This window comes from Cryptomeria japonica, chromosome 4, assembly GCF_030272615.1.
Source record: "Cryptomeria japonica chromosome 4, Sugi_1.0, whole genome shotgun sequence".
In the NCBI taxonomy this organism is placed as follows: domain Eukaryota; kingdom Viridiplantae; phylum Streptophyta; class Pinopsida; order Cupressales; family Cupressaceae; genus Cryptomeria; species Cryptomeria japonica.
In genome coordinates, this window is record NC_081408.1 from 332192918 (window position 1) to 332211865 (window position 18948).

General features: G+C 44.1%; 1 protein-coding gene across 5 annotated transcripts in view; it reads right to left on the reverse strand.

The window, feature by feature from the left end:
* The window catches only part of LOC131063583 (uncharacterized), a 252376-nt gene that overhangs the window by 181646 nt on the left and 51782 nt on the right, over positions 1-18948 (reverse strand). The window lies entirely within an intron of this gene.

Consider the following 18948-nt stretch of genomic DNA (forward strand, 5'->3'; position numbering starts at 1 on the left):
AATGCAATTACGATTAAAGACCCTTTCCCAATCCCGTTTACGGACAGCATACTGGAGGAGGTGGCCGGCCATGAGATGTACTCGTTTATGGATGGATTCTCCGGAGATAACCAGATCTCAATCGCCGAGGAAGATAAACTGAAGACCACCTTCGTGGTTGAAGATGGTGTCTATGCATACAACCAGATGCCATTCGGCCTATGCAATGCACCTGCAACATTCCAGCGAATTATACTACACATATTCGACAAGATGTCAGTAGGGAATTTTAAAGCCTTCCTCGACGACTGGTTCATCTATAGCGGGCAAGATACGCATTTGGTAGCCCTCAGAGAGTGCCTAGAGAGACGCCGAAGGGCAAGGCTGGCCCTTAATCCAAAAAAATGTCGATTTATGGTACCACAAGGCAAATTGCTTGGGCACATTGTATGCAAAGCAGGTCTGAAGACGGACCAAGACAAAATACAGGTGATCGTGGAGATGGAGCCTCCTACGGATGTCACCGGGGTAAAGTCCTTCCTAGGCCATATCGGCTACTATAGAAGGTTCATAAAAAACTTTGTACAAATATCCCACCCCTTGGACAAGCTTACTCGCAAGGGTGAGCCGTACACCTGGGGGACCCCGGAGAGTAAAGCATTTAATGAATTGAAGACGAGGCTGGTAGCTACCCCCATCCTCATGTACCCCAACTGGGACAGGGAGTTCCATGTCCATGTGGACGCTTCAAACTTTGCGATTGGTGCCACACTGGCCCAAGTAGGAGATCACAAGTTGGATCATCCCATCTATTTTGCCAATAGACTGTTATCCAAAGCGGAGAAAAATTACAGCACAACAGAGCGGGAGGCATTAGGGATGATCTATGCGGTACAAAAATTCAGACACTATCTGTTGGCGACACCGTTCACATTCTACGTAGACCATCAAGCCCTCATGTACTTGGTCAACAAGACGATAATTCAGGGAAGGATTAGTCGATGGCTACTCTTGCTGCAAGAGTTTACGTTCACCATTATTGTGCGGCCTGGGAAAAGCCATGTGATAGCGGACCAATTATCACGCATAAAGTTAGGAGAACCAGCGGAAGGGGTGAACGATGATTTTCCAGATGCCCACTTATTCCAAATTGCTGCATTGCCATCATGGTACACGACCATCGGGGAGTATCTTTCTACTTCAGTCTTTCCGCCAGGCATGCTACCAGGAGAACGAAGGAAACTAGTTTTACAAAGTCGAACATTCCAACTGATCAATGGACTGTTATATAAGATGGGACCAGATCAAATACTCAGAAGATGTCTGATGGAGGAGGTGTCAGGAGTTCTCCGAGAGGCGCACGAAGGACCGGCAGGGGGACACATGGGACCGGACACTATTGCACGGAAGGTGCTACTCGCGGACTTGTGGTGGCCCACACTATATAATGATGCCCGAGAATGGGTTGTTGGTTGCGACGCGTGCCAAAGGGCTGGGAAACCATTGAAGCGGGACTTTATGCCGCTCAACCCCTCACACGCGCAGGAATTATTTGAACGATGGGGGCTAGACTTTGTCGGACCACTCAAAGTCAACCGTGCTAGGTGGTGCAGATACATCATGGTAGCCACGGAATATTTGACTAAGTGGGTGGAAGCATGGGCCCTACCCGATAACTCGGCGGTGAGTACAGCCAGATTTATTTATGAGCAAATCATTACTCGTTATGGTATCCCCATGCAGCTGATGAGTGACCGAGGTGGCCATTTTGTCAACCATGTTATTAAGTTGCTCACGACAAACTTTAAGATCTTCCATTCTCTGTCGAGTCCTTACTACCCTTGAGCCAATGGGCAGGCGGAGGCCACGAACAAGATCCTTGTAGGAGTCATTTATAAGTCGTGCGGGGTCGAAGGGGAAGAGTGGGAAGATAAGTTACCCTCCGTGTTGTAGGCTTACCGCACGACGTACAAAGTGACTACGGGACAAACGCCCTTCCAACTCATGTATGGGCAGGAAGCAGTGGTGCCTACCGAATTCATGGTACCGAGTCTTCGTATTGCAATAGAAAATAGACTCGGCGATATGGAGAGCCTGAGGGAGCGACTTTATGCTCTGAATAAACTTAATGAGAAGCCGATGATGGCTCAGTGGGCAACTGAGACAACGCAGCAGAGGAGGAAGTTGTGGCACGATAAGCATCTAAAGCGAATGAAGTTCACCCTAGGACAACTTGTGTTGAAATATAATGGGCGAAATGAAATTAAACCTGGAAAATTTAAAGTGAGGTGGCTAGGACCTTACAAAGTTCGCGAAGTCGCAGCAAATGGATCAGTTCGACTGTGGACATTGGACAGCCGCGAAGAGACGAAAGACGCGAACGGGTCCAAATTGAAGGTTTACCACGAACGGAGGGAACCTGGACCCTCCAGTCAGGGTGTTTGAAAATTTAAAAAAAAAAAAAAAAAATTGAAAAAAAGAAGAAAAGAAGAAAACCACAGTGGAATCATCGTATGGTGGGACCACCGACGGTGGCAACACGAAGAGACGGAAGCCGCGAACGGGTCCAAATTGAAGGTTTACCACGAATGGAGGGAACCTGGACCCTCCAGTCAGGGTGTTTGAAAATTAAAATTTAAAAAAAAAAATTTAATAAAAAAAGAAGAAAAGAAGAAAACCACAGTGGAATCACCGTATGGTGGGACCACCGACGGTGGCAACACCGACGGTGGGACCACCGACGGTGGAACCACCGTGCGGTGGCAACACCGACGGTGGGCCCACCGACAGTGGACCAGAGTGCGGTGGATAGGACCTCCCCGCAAGGAATAAAGACGCCATGGACATAAAGTCGCCGCACAAACAAACACATAGCCACACAAAAAACGCAGCGCAACAACGCAGCCCAACAACGCAACCCAACAACGCAGCGCCCACGCAAGCACAGGGCAGGCACACGTAAAGCATACACAGCCATCTAGGAGGTAGTTAAGGTGGTTATGTGGGTATTTCACGACCGTACGGCTATAACCAGAAATCAGTTACAAGAGAAATTAATGGAGTCGGCTGGGAAACGTAGTTGGAAGAAGCAGTTGCAGGCTTCCTCCAGTAGCAGCCAGATGGATAGAAATACCAAGGTCCTGTCGTCAAGCGTGCGTGTTGTAGGCAGCACAATGGATGCCAGCGCGAGTCAGAAGAAAAAGCAAAAAGCACCACAACCTGCGACAAGAGGAAAAAATACATTGACGCCTCAGAATATCACCTTCGAGGGCCCGAATGGGTCGGAATGTCGGAAATGGTGGCAGGACACTCCCGACGATGATTTGGTGAAGCAGAACCTTCGTAAGGCAAAAGTGGAGTGGGCTATTCGAATGCCAGTGTTTCCCATCCGCGAGTATGAGGGTGCCCTACGGTTCATGGTGGACACCTTTGACAGACACACACGGACGAGTACTTTTGAGTATCTCTGGAGGGATGTCACCATATCCTTCAAAGTGGTGGACTTTACCAGAGTATTCGGCATCCCAGGCAGACAAGGCAGGAGAATCGAGTTGAAGGCTAAGAAGATGAATTGTGAGGAGAAAGAATATTGGATTAAATTAGTATCCAAAAACTTGACGATAGCAGAGCTGGACAGCATGGTTGATGCCACGAAGGGACGAGGAATCCGTAAGACCTTTGTTGCAGAGGGCCACTGGCAGTGCATAATGGATGTCATTAAGAGCAGGTTGACGGGATCTGGTAGGGCGTCGGACATTGCCCTCCCTCAGATTATGCTCATGAACAGGCTTATTAACAACACTGTGTACGATTGGGCTGCATTGCTAACAGAGCGAATGTATGAGTTCTTGACGATGCAGCATCGCACGTTCTATATGCCCCACTATGCCATAGGACTGTTCTTGGAGGCCACGCGGGAAGCAGTGCTGGAGGCAGAGTTGGAGGTACGGCCACAGGGACCGTTGGCAGCAGGTGAGCCTCCTATCATGTATTGGAGACACCTTGACATTGGGCACTCTTTCGCGAAGCGGAAACGGATGGTAGATACGGCCTCAAGGGAACCTTATAGTGGGAGGGAGACTTCCAGTAGTACAGAGGATTCAGAAGCGGAGGATGAGGAGGATGATAGCAGCAGGGCGACAGAGGAGAGGGTCCTTTTTGCCCCACCCTTGCTACCGATGGGCACACTTGGGATGTCATCTGGAGTGGGAGGCACCTTTATTCCGGCATTTGGGCAGAGCCGCACGCCAGTTGCACTTGGCCCCATCTAGCAGCAGGTAGCATCACCTCCGCAGGATCGAGCACCACCTTCGGGACCGGCCCTGGCCACCGAAGACATGGCGGAGTCGTGTACAGATGGGTCACCGCATCGAGTAGTGGTAGATGAGGAGCAGGGACTGAGGGAGGTGGTTGATACGGAGCCTCAGGTGCGGTTGGATGTTGGAACTGAGGCAGTGGTGACCGTTTCTGCCTCGTTGTTGGAGGAGCCCATGGCTATGGCGACACACACTCCTGTCGTAGAGATGCAGAGAGTCTCGGGGATCCCCAGTACAGACCCGTCGGTAGTGGCTATGGAGAGCTGGCTGACTCAGCGATTTCAGATGACAGTGGTACCACCTGTGGGAGCTGTTGTATTCTCACCTTGTCGAGAGACTCGAGCTAAGGTAGTAGACTTGGACGATTCCTCTGGCGAGACACATGTACCAGCAGTTCGGAACAAGGCAAGAGAGGTCGTCTCTGCCATCCAGGAGCAGGGGGATGCTACACCTCTAGTGGCGGAGGAGGTACCTTCATACCAGCAGGATGCAGCTACATCGGTTCCGCCAGAGACTTCTGAGTTACTCCTTGGTGCTCTTACACAGATGCCACTTCCATCACGGTCACAGCCGTTAGAGCAAGAGGGGGAGGGCATTGAGGCCTATTTAGTTGACATGGTGACGAGGGGTAGGCAAGTGGTGGCCATGGCCTAGACGCGAGCATTGCAGCAAGTTGTGGTGGAGTTAGAGAGGGTCCTACAATTTATGCGGGTGGGCTGCCCCGCAGCCTTTGCTGCATGTTTTGAGTCTCCGGGATGGCCGACTACTCAGATGGATGAGATGCTACAGGCTTGGATTGTGTGTGAGCCCATTGTGGAGAGTCGGGTGATGGCAATCGTCCGAGAGATTGAGCAGGTCTACCGAGACGCCTACTATGCACTAAGACATATGCAGCATGAGTCTGCGGTCCGCGAGGCTGCTCGCGTCGAGTTGGAGAGGAATGTGGCCAGTCAACAGGCCTCGTGGGCAGCAAAGAGGGCACAATTCTTGGCGCAGCTTGAGATGGCCCGAGTAGAGAAGGCTGAGGTGGAGACTCGCCTTTTGATGGAGCAAAGTATGAGGAGCCTTGCGTAGCAGGAGTTGGATGCAATCACTGCCGAGAGGAACCTGTTGCGGGATCGATTGGTCTATATGACGGAGACAGCAGATACGAAAGAGAAGTTGTTGGAGCCACGCACATGGTGAAGACGGCTTTGAAGAAAGTGTTGGTGGCGGAGCGTGATGTGACTGCACGTACTCAGCAGGTTTATGAGCTTCGCGCCTGTTTGGCGACCCAGACACCGGCATCCCAGCCTTCTACTTCAGGGATGCTTCCCCAGCCCCCTCCTTAGTTTTGTCTTGGATGTATATTTTGTATGGGTTGCATTGTCTCCATTTTTGTTGTTAGTCGTCGGAGACGACTTCTTTTTTGGGGGGGATGATGTTGTCGGGAAATATGTATATCTTATGTTTTGGTAGTAATGTTATTTGTTAGTAGTTAGTTAGCCAATGGGTAGGTAGTTGGAGTCGCGACGGTTGTGTCGCACCCCTTCGGCCGTTATATATTGTACTACCTGTGGGTATTGAAGGGTGTGTTGTTTACGACAGATAATACTATGAACATGGGATACACTCTGAGTTATTAATGGAAAGCTTATTCTCGTATTCATGTTGTTATTGCATTGTTTATTTCTGTGTTACTTCTGTACTCTTTCTGTTTATCCAGTGAGGCAAACAAACACATCAATCACTGAGTTGTCCTAAGCAAGTCAAGACCTGACAATTGGAACCTTGATATTATCCCTTATGATCAGCCCAAACAGAATTAGAGATTTCCTTATTCAAGAGAGGATAGGATACACTCAGCATTCTATTATGCATTGACCGAAAGCGCAAGCTTTCACCATCAACAAAATTGGCACTAGGAGGGTGTTGTGATTTTGCAACAAGTTGAGTCTAGCATATCCTTTTAAATGCTATATCGAAGATATGTTCGATCTCTGTTATATTGAAAATTACAAAAAATTGAAACGCCAAAAAATACCCCAAAAAGTAGAAAATCTAAAAATACAAAAAAAAAAATTGAGTCAAAATGTGGGAGCAGCCACTTCATAGAAATAGTCCTTAGGTTGACATTTCCAAGCTTCATGAAAGATTGAGTGCATAGTTATATCCTACGCAGTTATCCGAATTTGCATTTGCAAGAATCCACAACACGGCTAAACATGATGAGCTGAACTATTTGACGTTTATGTCAAGAGTGGAGCTAGCGCTACAAGGAACAATCTTTTTATGGGATATTCCCAAGCCAGAAATGTTCATAGAACCGGGTAGTTCCAATTCTCCATCATGCAACGATGAGTTTACTCGATTTAGGGGTTTGATTGGGAACCTTGGTGGTGTAATATTCATCACACTCCTCATTCTAAATTCACTTGTGGGCTATATCTAGAGGTAGTTAATAAAGTTAGATATCAATATGGACTGCCAAAGTCAATGAATGAATGCATCACAGATAAAGTGTGGAGTGCGTACCTCGCTGCTGACGAGTATAGAAGAATGCATGGTCACTACAGCACCACACTCTCTAAGGATGAAAAAGAGGAGTGTTCAGACACTGGCTTCGATAAATCCAACGCTTAGACTATGGCAGTAGGTGGCACTGCATGCCTTGCACCTAAGGAGGAGAACATTGAAGAGAGTGATCAAGTAAGTGTTGTGGGACAGCCAGAGGCTGGAGAACAATTCAAGGAAGCTTCACCACTAGAAGTTGCATTCTAGGAACAAATTGGGGAAGTTTTTGAGGATGAAGCTATCAGAAAGGCCTTGGTGTTTGAAGATATGCTGACAGAAATGCACAAGGTAGCATAGTTTATACAAGAGGAAGATGCACCAATAGGCACGACACCCCACTTTCCTAGATTCGAGTTCCATTCTAATTTTCAGCCTATACAACTCATTGGTGAAGGTGATGATGATTTACACATGCCAAATGCAAGCGGGATGATGTACCACTAGTTGCGACCTCTCGAAGCTGCTAAGGATCTCTCACTGCAGGACACGTTACTGAATCATGTGACACACTAGGTTGTTTATTTCCATTCTAATATTAATTTTGAATGTTATCAGTTTGATTCTGAATGCTTAGGGAGAACAACCTATATATGGATCAACCATGGACCTGAAGAACACACGATTATACTGAGAGGGGGGTTGAATCAGTATAACAATCTTTTTCAATTTAATACTTTGCAATCAATTAAAATAAGCATGCATATGAACACAATAACACAAGATTTAAGTGGAAACTCAATGCGGGAGAAAACCACTGAAAATGTTTGCTATATATATATTTCTTTTACAATGTTTGTGAGCACCAACCCACTGGAAGCACCAACTCCCCAATCTGATTTTTGTGAGCACCAACCCACTGGAAGCACCAACTCCCACTTCAGAATTCATGAGCACCAACCCACTTCACATAAATCTGATTTTCACCTTTACAATGTTGCTGTACCAACTGATGATGGACACTATAATCTCTTTCTTCATTATATCTGCCCATACTTTTTCAAATCTGCACATATATATATATATATATATATATATATATATCTGCTCAGAAATCTGTAACAGTATCTCTTATAATGCTGATCATAGTTTTATTACAAAGAGATCACACTCTCTGTCTTCGAAAACTGAACCTTAACTCCTCTGCAAGTCTTCTCAATAGAAATCTATATTCTCCGAATAATTCACTCGCACAATAAATCAATTCTTCTCTTTACAGTATTATATCTTTCAAATGCCCTTTCACAAGAGGTGCGATCTTATTTCATGAATAGTCACCACCATTTGTTAATAATAATTTTTAAGTGAATCGATTCTTGTCTATAATGAATGGTTTGCTGACTTTTCCTTAACTAATTCATGATATTAATCTTGAGCCTTTGACCACTATTCACCTCTTAACAAACATTCATATATTTACTTTTATTATTGCTGACTAATCGTTGTTCCCTTAATTATCAACGTAGTCTTCCTTATCAACCAAATTCGCTGCTTATTATATCATATGAGGTCACGATTATATTTCTTGATATTACTTTAATTATAATCGTTGCAATCGCTGTATACAATGAATTGTTCATACTCCAAACATTCGCTGTCTTTATTCAAACAACCCAATCGTTTATAAAGTCGCTGTATAATGTATTATTGCAATCGCTAACGAATCATTACTCTATACAAAGTCAACCTTGTAATTTGTCCATCGTATTAACAAATCATGTCTTTTTATGATGTCTTCATTAATGATTGAATGCATAGGTTCCATACTGTCGTGTTTGTAAAACTAACTTCTTAATTTTCTTTTGTCGAATCGCTTCATTTCTCTTACTAAATCTGTTGCTGTATGTTTTAATCAAATTGAACTAAATGATGAAGTTGCTGTCCATGATTGTTATCGCTGTACTACTTTCTTTTGTATTATCAACTTCCCAATGTATCGGACTGATTCTCCATTATTATCATAATCTGAATAGTCGCTGTATATATTTTAAATGTAATCGCTGTTTTGATTAATGAATGTCTTTGTTAACTTAGCAACCAACCAAATACTGTTTGCATCCTTGTCCATGCCAATAAGTTTTTCACGTCTATGGTATTCTTACGATTCTTCCTTATTAATCGATTCCTCCAAGTCATGAATCGCTGTCTTCCATGACCAAATGTTTGACAGAAATCGTGCCCTTTTATCAACGTCGATATTCCTTTGAACTCTTTGGACTCCACAGAAAAAAACATTAACCGACTTGCTGTATATTACATCGTTGATATTCTTACATTATTAATCGCCGCTCTTCATTGTTCTACATATAGATGATTTTAATTACTGAAATTATAATATGGTATTTGAACGCTCCGTAATTCTTCTTTTGGTATAGTCATGTCTTTGTGCTTTCTCAATCATGAAGACGGTGGCTTTCTGCATAGCATCTATTCCTATAGGTTCGACTTGTAGGCTGTAGGTGTAGATGTGTATATATATGTGCTGAGTCTTTAGTCTTTAATGACATCAATGACAATATTTCCATCAGGACCCAATGAGTTGCCCCAATTGCTAATATTGCCCGATGCCCTAGTTGATAATGAGAGTGGCCTACTAAAAGTTTTTCTTTTAGAGTATAAAGACAAATTTGCTAGGCTTAGGACTATGCCCATTACCTTGTTACTGTTGCACAAGCTAAGAAACCATCTTGGGTCAGGGATTCACGCGACTAATCCACATTTTGTACAGTCAGTCTCTCCGTGTATATAGTTTAGTTTTCTTTTCTATTTTAGATAGTTTTCTTTTTTGTTCTTAGTTTAGATTCCTTGTTTTCCAATTTAGGCTAGGTTCACTTTGTTGCTTTAGAAGAGTTTTTCTTTCTAAGGGGTGTCTCTCTGTCATTTTTGTAGGGGTATGTATGCTTCGCCCAGCCTTGGTGTATGAAATCAGGATATATTTCAATTTGTTTCTTTGGTGACCACTCTGGTAGGGCACTTAATTGATGGTTTCCCTAGTAGTTAGCTCATTTGGTTTAAAGCTTATTCATTTTAAAAATTTATTTGCCTATTGTGTCTTGTCACCAACATTGCGGTCATTGCACATCTAACGCTTAATATTGCTTAAGTTTGTTGTTTCGTCAAAGGGAAGTCATTGCAAGTCAAGATTCTAAAGCTCTACTTCAGCGACCACTGTAATGCTCAAACCCATGTAAGCTTCATTGCTTACAAGCCAAAATAAATATGAAAAATGAAAAGGAAAGGAGAAAAAATCAAAAGAAAGAAATTGGAAAATGAAACATAAAAAATACTTGGCTTTGGGAGTACGGACATCTCTACAGGTACTCAAAAAGAAGATACACCCAGAAATAAAGCAATCTCCGTGAGCTTACAGGCGATAACCTTGTCAGGGTTGTGGACTATGATGTCCACGATCTAATTAAATAATAAATCTAATTACTTTATTGTAAGGCCCCAAATTTAATAACAATCTTTCGGGTCCTTTTATTTAATTAGTTTAGACAGGTCTTGGTTGGTCGTGTTGGCCCGTTTGTAACCCTTCGAGAAGTTCCCGGAGCCCATATATATGGCCGAGTTAGTCCTTGTCTTAAGTATGCGAATTTTGATATTTTTCTCTCTTGTGCGAATTCCTGTTGGAGTTCTGGTATCCGCCATTTCGGAGGTGAAAGACCCTCCCTATTTGGTATTTGCAGTTTCGGTGAGATTCACCCCACCCTATTTTGTCATGTGTTCTTGTTCCGGATCTGGCAAATCTAGAATCTCATCATTACTTCTCCACTTGCGTACTTGTTAATCTGATTTACATACATAAAGGATTCCTAATATTCAGAATTTATCACTTGATACGCTCGCGGGAGACTAACCCCCATTCACAGCTTGAAGTCCACTGTACCCCCCTTCACCGTACGGTTACACTCCCTCCTCAACACCGTACGGCTTGTTTTGGCACCACCATACGGTCTATCTTGGCATCACCGTACGGCCTATCTTGGCACCACCGTACGGCCTACTCAACACTACCGTACGCCCCCCCCCCCTGACACCGAACGCCCAGTCTCACAAACACCGTACGACCCTGCTCCCGGTCCTTGCTCAAACATCATACGACCACACCACCGTACGGCCCTGCTCCAACACCATCATACGCCTTTGCCCCCTCTGCCAATATGGTCAGGGAACATTACGGTGGTATCAGAGCTTGTGATCTTGCCAGCCTGTCGTGTAATGTATGCAAGTGTACACCAGAAGGAGGTACCGTTCAGCCGATAGAATGGGGGAACCACAGGATCCTGCAAGAGAAGTCATGGCACTATTAAGGGAGCTAACCGAAAGCCAAGCTCAGCTCAAGGACACTCTAACCAAAGGAGAGCAATGACAACAAATCATGGAGGAAACCTTACGACAATTGGCCTTGGGAAAAATGAATGGAGAACAGAATGGGTAGGGCGATGATTCGGTCACAGGAAGGTCAAACATCCAACGTTCACATTCACGTTCGCTGATGCCGACTTTTCCTCAGAAATCAGAAGCGCCACGCCGGGAGTAAGAGCCCACCTTTCAGGAGATGCAAGCACAGTTGAACCAAGATTGGAGGGATGCAAATCTCGAGGGGGACATATCCTTCAAGGATTATGTGGAGCTCAGGATGAAATACTCGAGCGGCAGAAGTCGGGGCCATTGTGGACACTATAACAATGACATTAAGCGGAAGGTGGGCAAGATCAACCTGTCATCCTTTGATGGGGCCGGAGCAACCACGGCACAAGCCTGGGTTCAAAAGGAAGATACTTACATCCAACTCAACCCGATGCCTGAAGATGAAGCTATCAAGTTTGCAGCACTCCACCAAGAAGGGGTTGTGCATGAATGGTGGCATCATGGAATGATCACTCTGGGCCATGACCAGATAACTTTCTATGCAGAATTCACAGAGAAGCTCATAGATCGATTTGACAGGAAGGATCCAGAACTCAATTGCAAGGAGTTGGTGCAACTAAAGCAGTCGGGATCTGTGGACAGTTACATCACAAAATTTCAAAGACCATCCGTGTTGGTAACTGACATCTTAGAACAGAGATTGGTGGTCTTGTTCATGGATGGATTGATGGAACCACTGAAAGGTTGGGTGAAAGGGTTCAACCCCAGCACGCTCATGTAAGCAATAAAAAAGGCCCGTAACATGGCAACATCTTCCTCTTCCAGAAATTTTGCACATACCAAACCACCTTTCATTCCGAGGGAGAAGGATAATAGACCCTTTCCGAAGGGGTCATCGCTCGATGAAGCCACAAGACAAGAACTCAGAAGGAAGAAGCTTTGTTTCACCTACAAGGAGCCATGGGAACCAGGACACCAATGTTTGGGAAAAGGAAAGATTCACTATATTGAAGTGATGTCCGATGGAGAAGAGGAGCATGAGGAAAGCAAACCCCCAAGGGGAGAATCTGCTGAAGAAACCAGCCTAGCGGAGAGAATCTCCACATTGGTACGGAGAGGGGGCGTCATTGCCACACTGGCGGGTACCCCAAGGTGCAGTGTATTTAGAGTACGTGGTACACTCCAAGGGCAACGAGTTCTTGTTATGCTCGACAGTGGGGCCTCGCTCAACTTCATAAACTCATCACTCGTCACCCGAAGGGGTTTGTGTACAAAGGAGCATGAAGGGTTCGATGTCAAGGTGGCAGGAGGCAATCTCCTATCATGCACTCACCTGGTTCCGCAGCTAAGCATCACCATGGGAAATTACACGGTGACCCACGATTTCTTTGTTGTAGATCTGGATGACAGGGATGTCATATTGGGCATTCAATGGATGGAGACCCTCGACCAGTACACGCAGAGCTTCAAAAGGATGGAGTTCTCATTCGAGGTGGATGGCAGAAAGGTGGTTCTCAGGGGAATGTCGAATGGCGGCCCGAGGGAGATTTCCGCCAAAAGGATGGAAGCCATCTTCAGACATGATGAAGTAGTTTGGGCAGCACATTGCTTGATCTCAACAAAAACTGTGAAAGAGCAACCGACTTACTACCAGGATGAGGAACTTCAGTTGGTTTTGGATGAGCATAGTTTGGTCTTCGCTGATATTCCACCTGGTATACCCCCACACCGAGGGTTTGAGCACACCATCGAGTTGGAGGAAGGAGCAAAACCCGTTATCACCACACCTTATCGCCACCCGAAGAAGTTCAAAGATGAGATAGAGAAAACAATCCAAGAACTTGTTGTGACGTATTCACACATCGCCCCATTGCAAATGGGGACCCCTACCTTTTGCTTTCTAGGGTTTGTTTTTCTTGGTCTTCTAGGTTCTTGTCTATTGACCTTTTGCATTTGAAGGGTCGCTAGGGGGCTCATTGGGATACCAGGCTCTGCTTGAGTCAAGTGGATCTACTCAAGAGGTCAGGTCAATTGAGTGATTAGGGGTAATTTAGATCATTCCTAGGATGTTTTTTTGTGTACTATCTGGTCGCACTTCAAGTTGCTAAATCAAACCTTGGTTGAATGCATAATGTCATCTTGATCCTCAAATGTCCTGAAATTTGGCTAAGTCTGGAATGTCATCCTGATCCTAAAATTTGACTAAGTCTGGAAAATTGAAGAATCCTTCAAAAACTAGATTTTGCATTATAACTCCTGGAGGTCCAAAACCACTCTCAAACATCCTGACAGTATATATGGAATATAACTTAAAGTCTAACTTATACTTAAATGTTATATTCCATATATGAATCCTGACGGAGAGGCTAAAATGTCAAATTTCGCTTTTGACCCTTCCAAAGGGTCCAGAGCGAAATTTCACAAAGGACCTAAATTCTTCACCTAAATCATTGAATGGTTGAGCAAATTTGCAAGGATATGGAAGGAAATGGATCTAGGATCAAGTCTAAGACAAAGTCAAGTCAGTTTGAAGGTGAATTGAGCCTAGAATAGGAATTTCGCTCCTGACCCTTCCAAAGGGTCCAGAGCGAATTCCTCTATAAGACACTCTACATTGCCCAAAGCCATGAACTAGCCCATTCCCAGGCATTTGTGAAGGCAAAACACTTATTTGGAGTGAAGAAATGTGAAAATGAAGTCAGGATTTGAGCCCAAGGAGGAATTTCGCTCCTGACCCTTCCAAAGGGTCCAGAGAGAAATTCATATAAGACCCTATTTCTTCACAAAATCTTGAACTAGATGCCAACTTGAGGAGCAAATTCGCTTGATCATGATGGAAGGAGGCCTAAGAAGTTATATTCAAGCCAAGGAAGGGAGGAAAAAGGTGAGAAATGACCCCAACTGTGAATTTCGCTCGAGACCCTTCCAAAGGGTCCAGAGCGAAACTCTTAGAAGACACCTTTTTCTTCCTTGTTTGCACTGAAAGTCTTGTTCTTTGGGCATGGTGGGGGTAGGTTGATATGTTCTTGCCTTAGGAAGTGGTTGAAAGTGTTGAAAAGTGAGGATCTTGTCCAAGATTGTGTATTTCGCTCCTGACCCTTCCAAAGGGTCCAGAGCAAAATTCATCATAAGCCTCATTTGCTTCCTTGTTTAGACTACCAACCTTGTTCCTTGGGCGTATTTGGAAGGGAAATGACATGTCTTTGCCTTTTGAAGTGATAGAATATGAAGAAGTGAAGGATTTTGGCCTAAAACTAGAATTTCGCTCCTGACCCTTCCAAAGGGTCCAGAGCGAAATTCTTGAAGGACACCTATTTTCCCTTGGAGATGGTCAAATCCTTGGTTTTTATGGCATAGATAGGTGTGGAGTAACATGTCTTTGCCTTTTGAGGTGGTTTGGAGTCAAAAAAATGAAGAAATCAGCTCAAAAATGTGAATTTCACTCCTGACCCTTCCAAAGGGTCCAGAGCGAAATTCTCATTCTCTCCTTTTCCTCTCAATTTTGTGTCAAGCCAAGTGTGGATCAGGGTGAATTAAGATTGACGATGCCCCTAGGCATGCCTTTGAATGACTTGTGGCCACCAATGTTGAAGATTCCAAGCTAGAACTTGAATTTCGCTCCTGACCCTTCCAAAGGGTCCATAGCGAAATCCTAAATAGGTCCTGTCCCTGGCCATGATTTTTAGCGAATTTCTCCTAGCAACCCATTTTGAGGTCAAACAAAGTGTTGCATACATGGGAGAAGGATCCAAATAGAGACTCAAGGTAGAACAAAGTGAGAAGAATGGAGCTAAGTAAGAGAAATCAACCTAAAAGGAGAATTTCGCTCCTGACCCTTCCAAAGGGTCCAGAGCGAAATTCCTCAGACCACCTATTTTCTCCTTGTGTGAAGCCAAAACATTGACTCCTATAGCATGGTTGAAGGTGGAGTGAGGTATTCTTGCCTTTTAAGGTGAATTGTAGTGATTGAAGTAAAGAATCAAGTCTAAAACTTGAATTTCGCTCCCGACCCTTCCAAAGGGTCCAAAGCGAAATTCTTAAAACCTCTATTTTGCCCCAATTTTGCATCAAACCTAGTGTTGATTGAGATTAAAGGCATCCTTAGACATGCATTTGAGCAAGTTGTGGTCACAAAATGTGAAGATTTTGTCCTAAAATGCAAATTTTGCTCCTAACCCTTCCAAAGGGTCCAAAGCGAAATTCCTTATAGGTCTTGTCCTTGGCCAAGGTCCAAAGCGAAATCCTCTTTTTTTGGTCTTTTTGGAGGTCAAATCAATGATGTCTTCAGGAGAAAGCGATTCAAAGGTCAAGAGAAGCTGAAGGCAAGGAGATGATGAAATTTGAGCTAGAATGCAAATTTCGCTCCTGACCCTTCCAAAGGGTCTAGAGCAAAAATTTTATAGGGCTTGTCCCTGGGAATGATCTTGAGCGAACTTCATTTTGATGTCTTCTTGTTGATGTTTTAAGGTAGAAAATGCTATGTTGGAATGAATTTATTATATGTCCTTAATCACCTTTTGGTTTGTTTTGCAGATGGAGAAAATCGGGCCAGGACAAGGACGACCTATTCTAAGCCCATCACCATCAAGGACATTCCAGATGCATAAAGGAGGACTCAAGGTGTTTTGAAGCGTTGGAAGACTTCAAGTGTTCGAGGAGTTGCAAGCTAGCCTCAAGACCTCATTCTACCACATGAAGAAACCACATGATGACAGAGAAGAATGACCTTACAAGGCGAGGTATGCTACCAGAGGAGAAGGAACACTTGACAATGAGGAAGCCTCATCAGGCATATGGGAGTCAAGGAGGTACATCATTCATCGCGTCAAAAGACAGAAAAGAGATCAACCAAGACATAGACGTCAGACAAGGTGGCATCCCAGTCATTTTTCCTCCAGTTGGATTGGTCCACCTCAGCATGTCCAGATTCAATGTACCTGACTCATCGGGATGGCACAAAGTTCGGTGTACCTACCCCTGCTTCCTATTGGTCTTCACCCTTGGAATGTAATTTTCTCATTGGCTAAGAAAGTTTGTTGTAAAAAACCCTAATTAGGGTTTTTATCCTTTAATCCTAGCCATTGATTCTAAGTCAATCAGAGCCATTAATTTGTAAAGGGCTCTCTATATAAAGCCCTGGCTCTTCATTTGTAAAGGTTAATAGTTAATAGTCAGAGAATAGAGAGATAGTCAATAATTAGTAGCTCAATAGTAGATGGCATTTTAGAATACAGTAGAAAGATAAGGCAAAGATTGTTGCAAAAGACATGTAGACTTCATTGAAGGAATGGTGAATTCTATGTGTCGATTCTACAATTTGCATGGTCTCTATACTTCTCAAATTTAATTTCATGTTATTAGATGAATGGAAGAAATTTGTATGATCAGTGGTGAAATTTTTATATCCATACTACTAGCGGTTTGTTGATTGCAAACTTGCCTTGCGTAGACAACTGGAATCATTCAGCTTAAGCTTAACTTCAATTATCGCTTCTTCATTGATATGCATCAACCTGGCGGTGTCTATGCTTGTAGCGGTGATCTGAACATCATAAAGCCATCCTTAGAAGATCGCACTAACCTTGTGGAGATGATCCTAACATGTCAAAGCAAGACTTAGTTAGAGTTTCATCAAAGGTCATCCATTGCTCCTACATTCTTAGTGTTAGAATTAGATCCTTCTCTAACCCTTATCCTTTTTCCTTTTTTCAAAACTAAGGACCAGTGAAATTCCACGTTCCAGTGATATCCAAAGCAAATCAGATGCTGATAAGACATTGCATAAATGACAGAAGTACACAGAATATATGGAACTCACAAGTGTTCTATTGATTCATGATAAGCCAGTACATACAATGATAGCAATATGTTCGACTACAATAGCATGTCCAAAGACTGGAAACAGATACAATATAAAGCAGTCTAATCAGTTACCCAGTACCAACTGTCGACAACTGACGGGTTAACTGCCGACGCTAACACAATTTACCTTAATGCTTAATTACCCGACAACACCGCAAAGAGCTTATCCACAAGTAGAGAACCTACATATCAGAACCTTGGAATTACTCCGATTGATCCTTCGGCGAGATCTTCAACATTCGGGGAAACTTTGTTCAAGAGAGGATAAGATACTTTGGTATTTTAATTTGTGTTCGCATGTGCATAAAAAACACATAAACAGAACTCCTCGATAAAGGATGGATCCAGCCCAGTTCTAGCCCCTTTGCGTCCTCGGTGGTACTGGTGAAGAAGAAGGACAGAACTCTCATAATGTGTGTCAACTATCGTGCACTGAACAAGAAGACTATCAAGAATAGATACCCCATTCCCAGGATCGATAAGCTACTGGATGAACTACATGGCGCAATCTATTTCTCCAAGATTGATCTCCGCTCCGACTACCATCAAATCCTTATGAGGGAGAAAGATGTGGAAAAGACAGCCATTTGTTGCCATTACGGACACTATGAGTTCTTGGTCATGCCGTTTGGATTAACCAATGCTCCAGCCACTTTTCAGTCCTGCATGAACCACATCTTCAACAAGCAACTGCGTAAGTTCCTATTGGTATTCTTCGATGACCTACTCATCTACAACAAGACCTGGGAGGAATATGTGGGGCATTTGGATGAAGTATGGGGGCTTATGAAATCACAATCGTTGTATGCCAAAAGGTCCAAATGTGAATTTGGAATGACCGAGGTCCTATACTTGGATCACGTCATCAGCGCCCAAGGGGTACAAGTTCACCAGGAGAAGATTCAGGCCATTTTGGATTGGCCTCCACCCAAGACTCTCTCGGAGCTGCGTGGATGTTTTGGTTTGTGCAGTTATTATAGAAGGTTTGTGAAAGGATTTTCACAACTTGGTGCACCAATAACAAATCTGACAAAGAAAGGATCCTTCCATTGGAATGTACAGGCGCAACAAACCTTCGACAAATTAAAAGAAGTTATGAGTACGTGCCCGGCTCTGGCACTACCAGACTTCACTCACCCTTTCATCCTAGAGTGTGATGCCTCGCGGGAAGGCATTGGAGCGGTGTTGATGCAAGACCATCACCCCATTGCGTTCGAGAGTCGGAAGCTCTCGGGAGTTGAGAGGTTGTACTCCATCTACGACAAGGAGATGCTCGCCATCATGCACGCACTGATGAAGTTTCGGCAGTACCTCGTCAGGGCAAAGTTTGTTGTGCGGACAGACCACAACAGCTTGCTATATTTCTTGGAGCAAAGGGATCTAAATGAATGACAACAGAAGTGGGTGAGCAAAGTCCAAGCATTTGATTTTGACATTGAATATGTGAAGGGGAAGAATAACGTGGTGGTTGATGCCCTATCAAGAAGGCCTGCCATATGTTCTTTATCCCAAATTTCGGCGGATTGGAAGAAACACCTATTGGTTGAATACTCCAAGAATACTTTTTCTTGCGAACTAATGGATGGTCAAGTGCAGGATGACCGATACAAGGTGGTTGACGACATCATTTACTACAAGGACAGAATTTATCTAGTACCTGAGTCCAAGCTGAAGGAAAAGATTTTGAAAGAAATGCACGACTCTCCCCTGGCTGGACACTCAGGATACTTGAAAACCTACAGACAGATCCGAGAAAGGTTGCCCTGGAAGAGGCTTAAGAACGACGTCCTGCAGTATGTGCGGGAATGTTCCACCTGTCAACAGAACAAATATGAGCACACCCTACCGGTCGGACTGCTGCAACCAC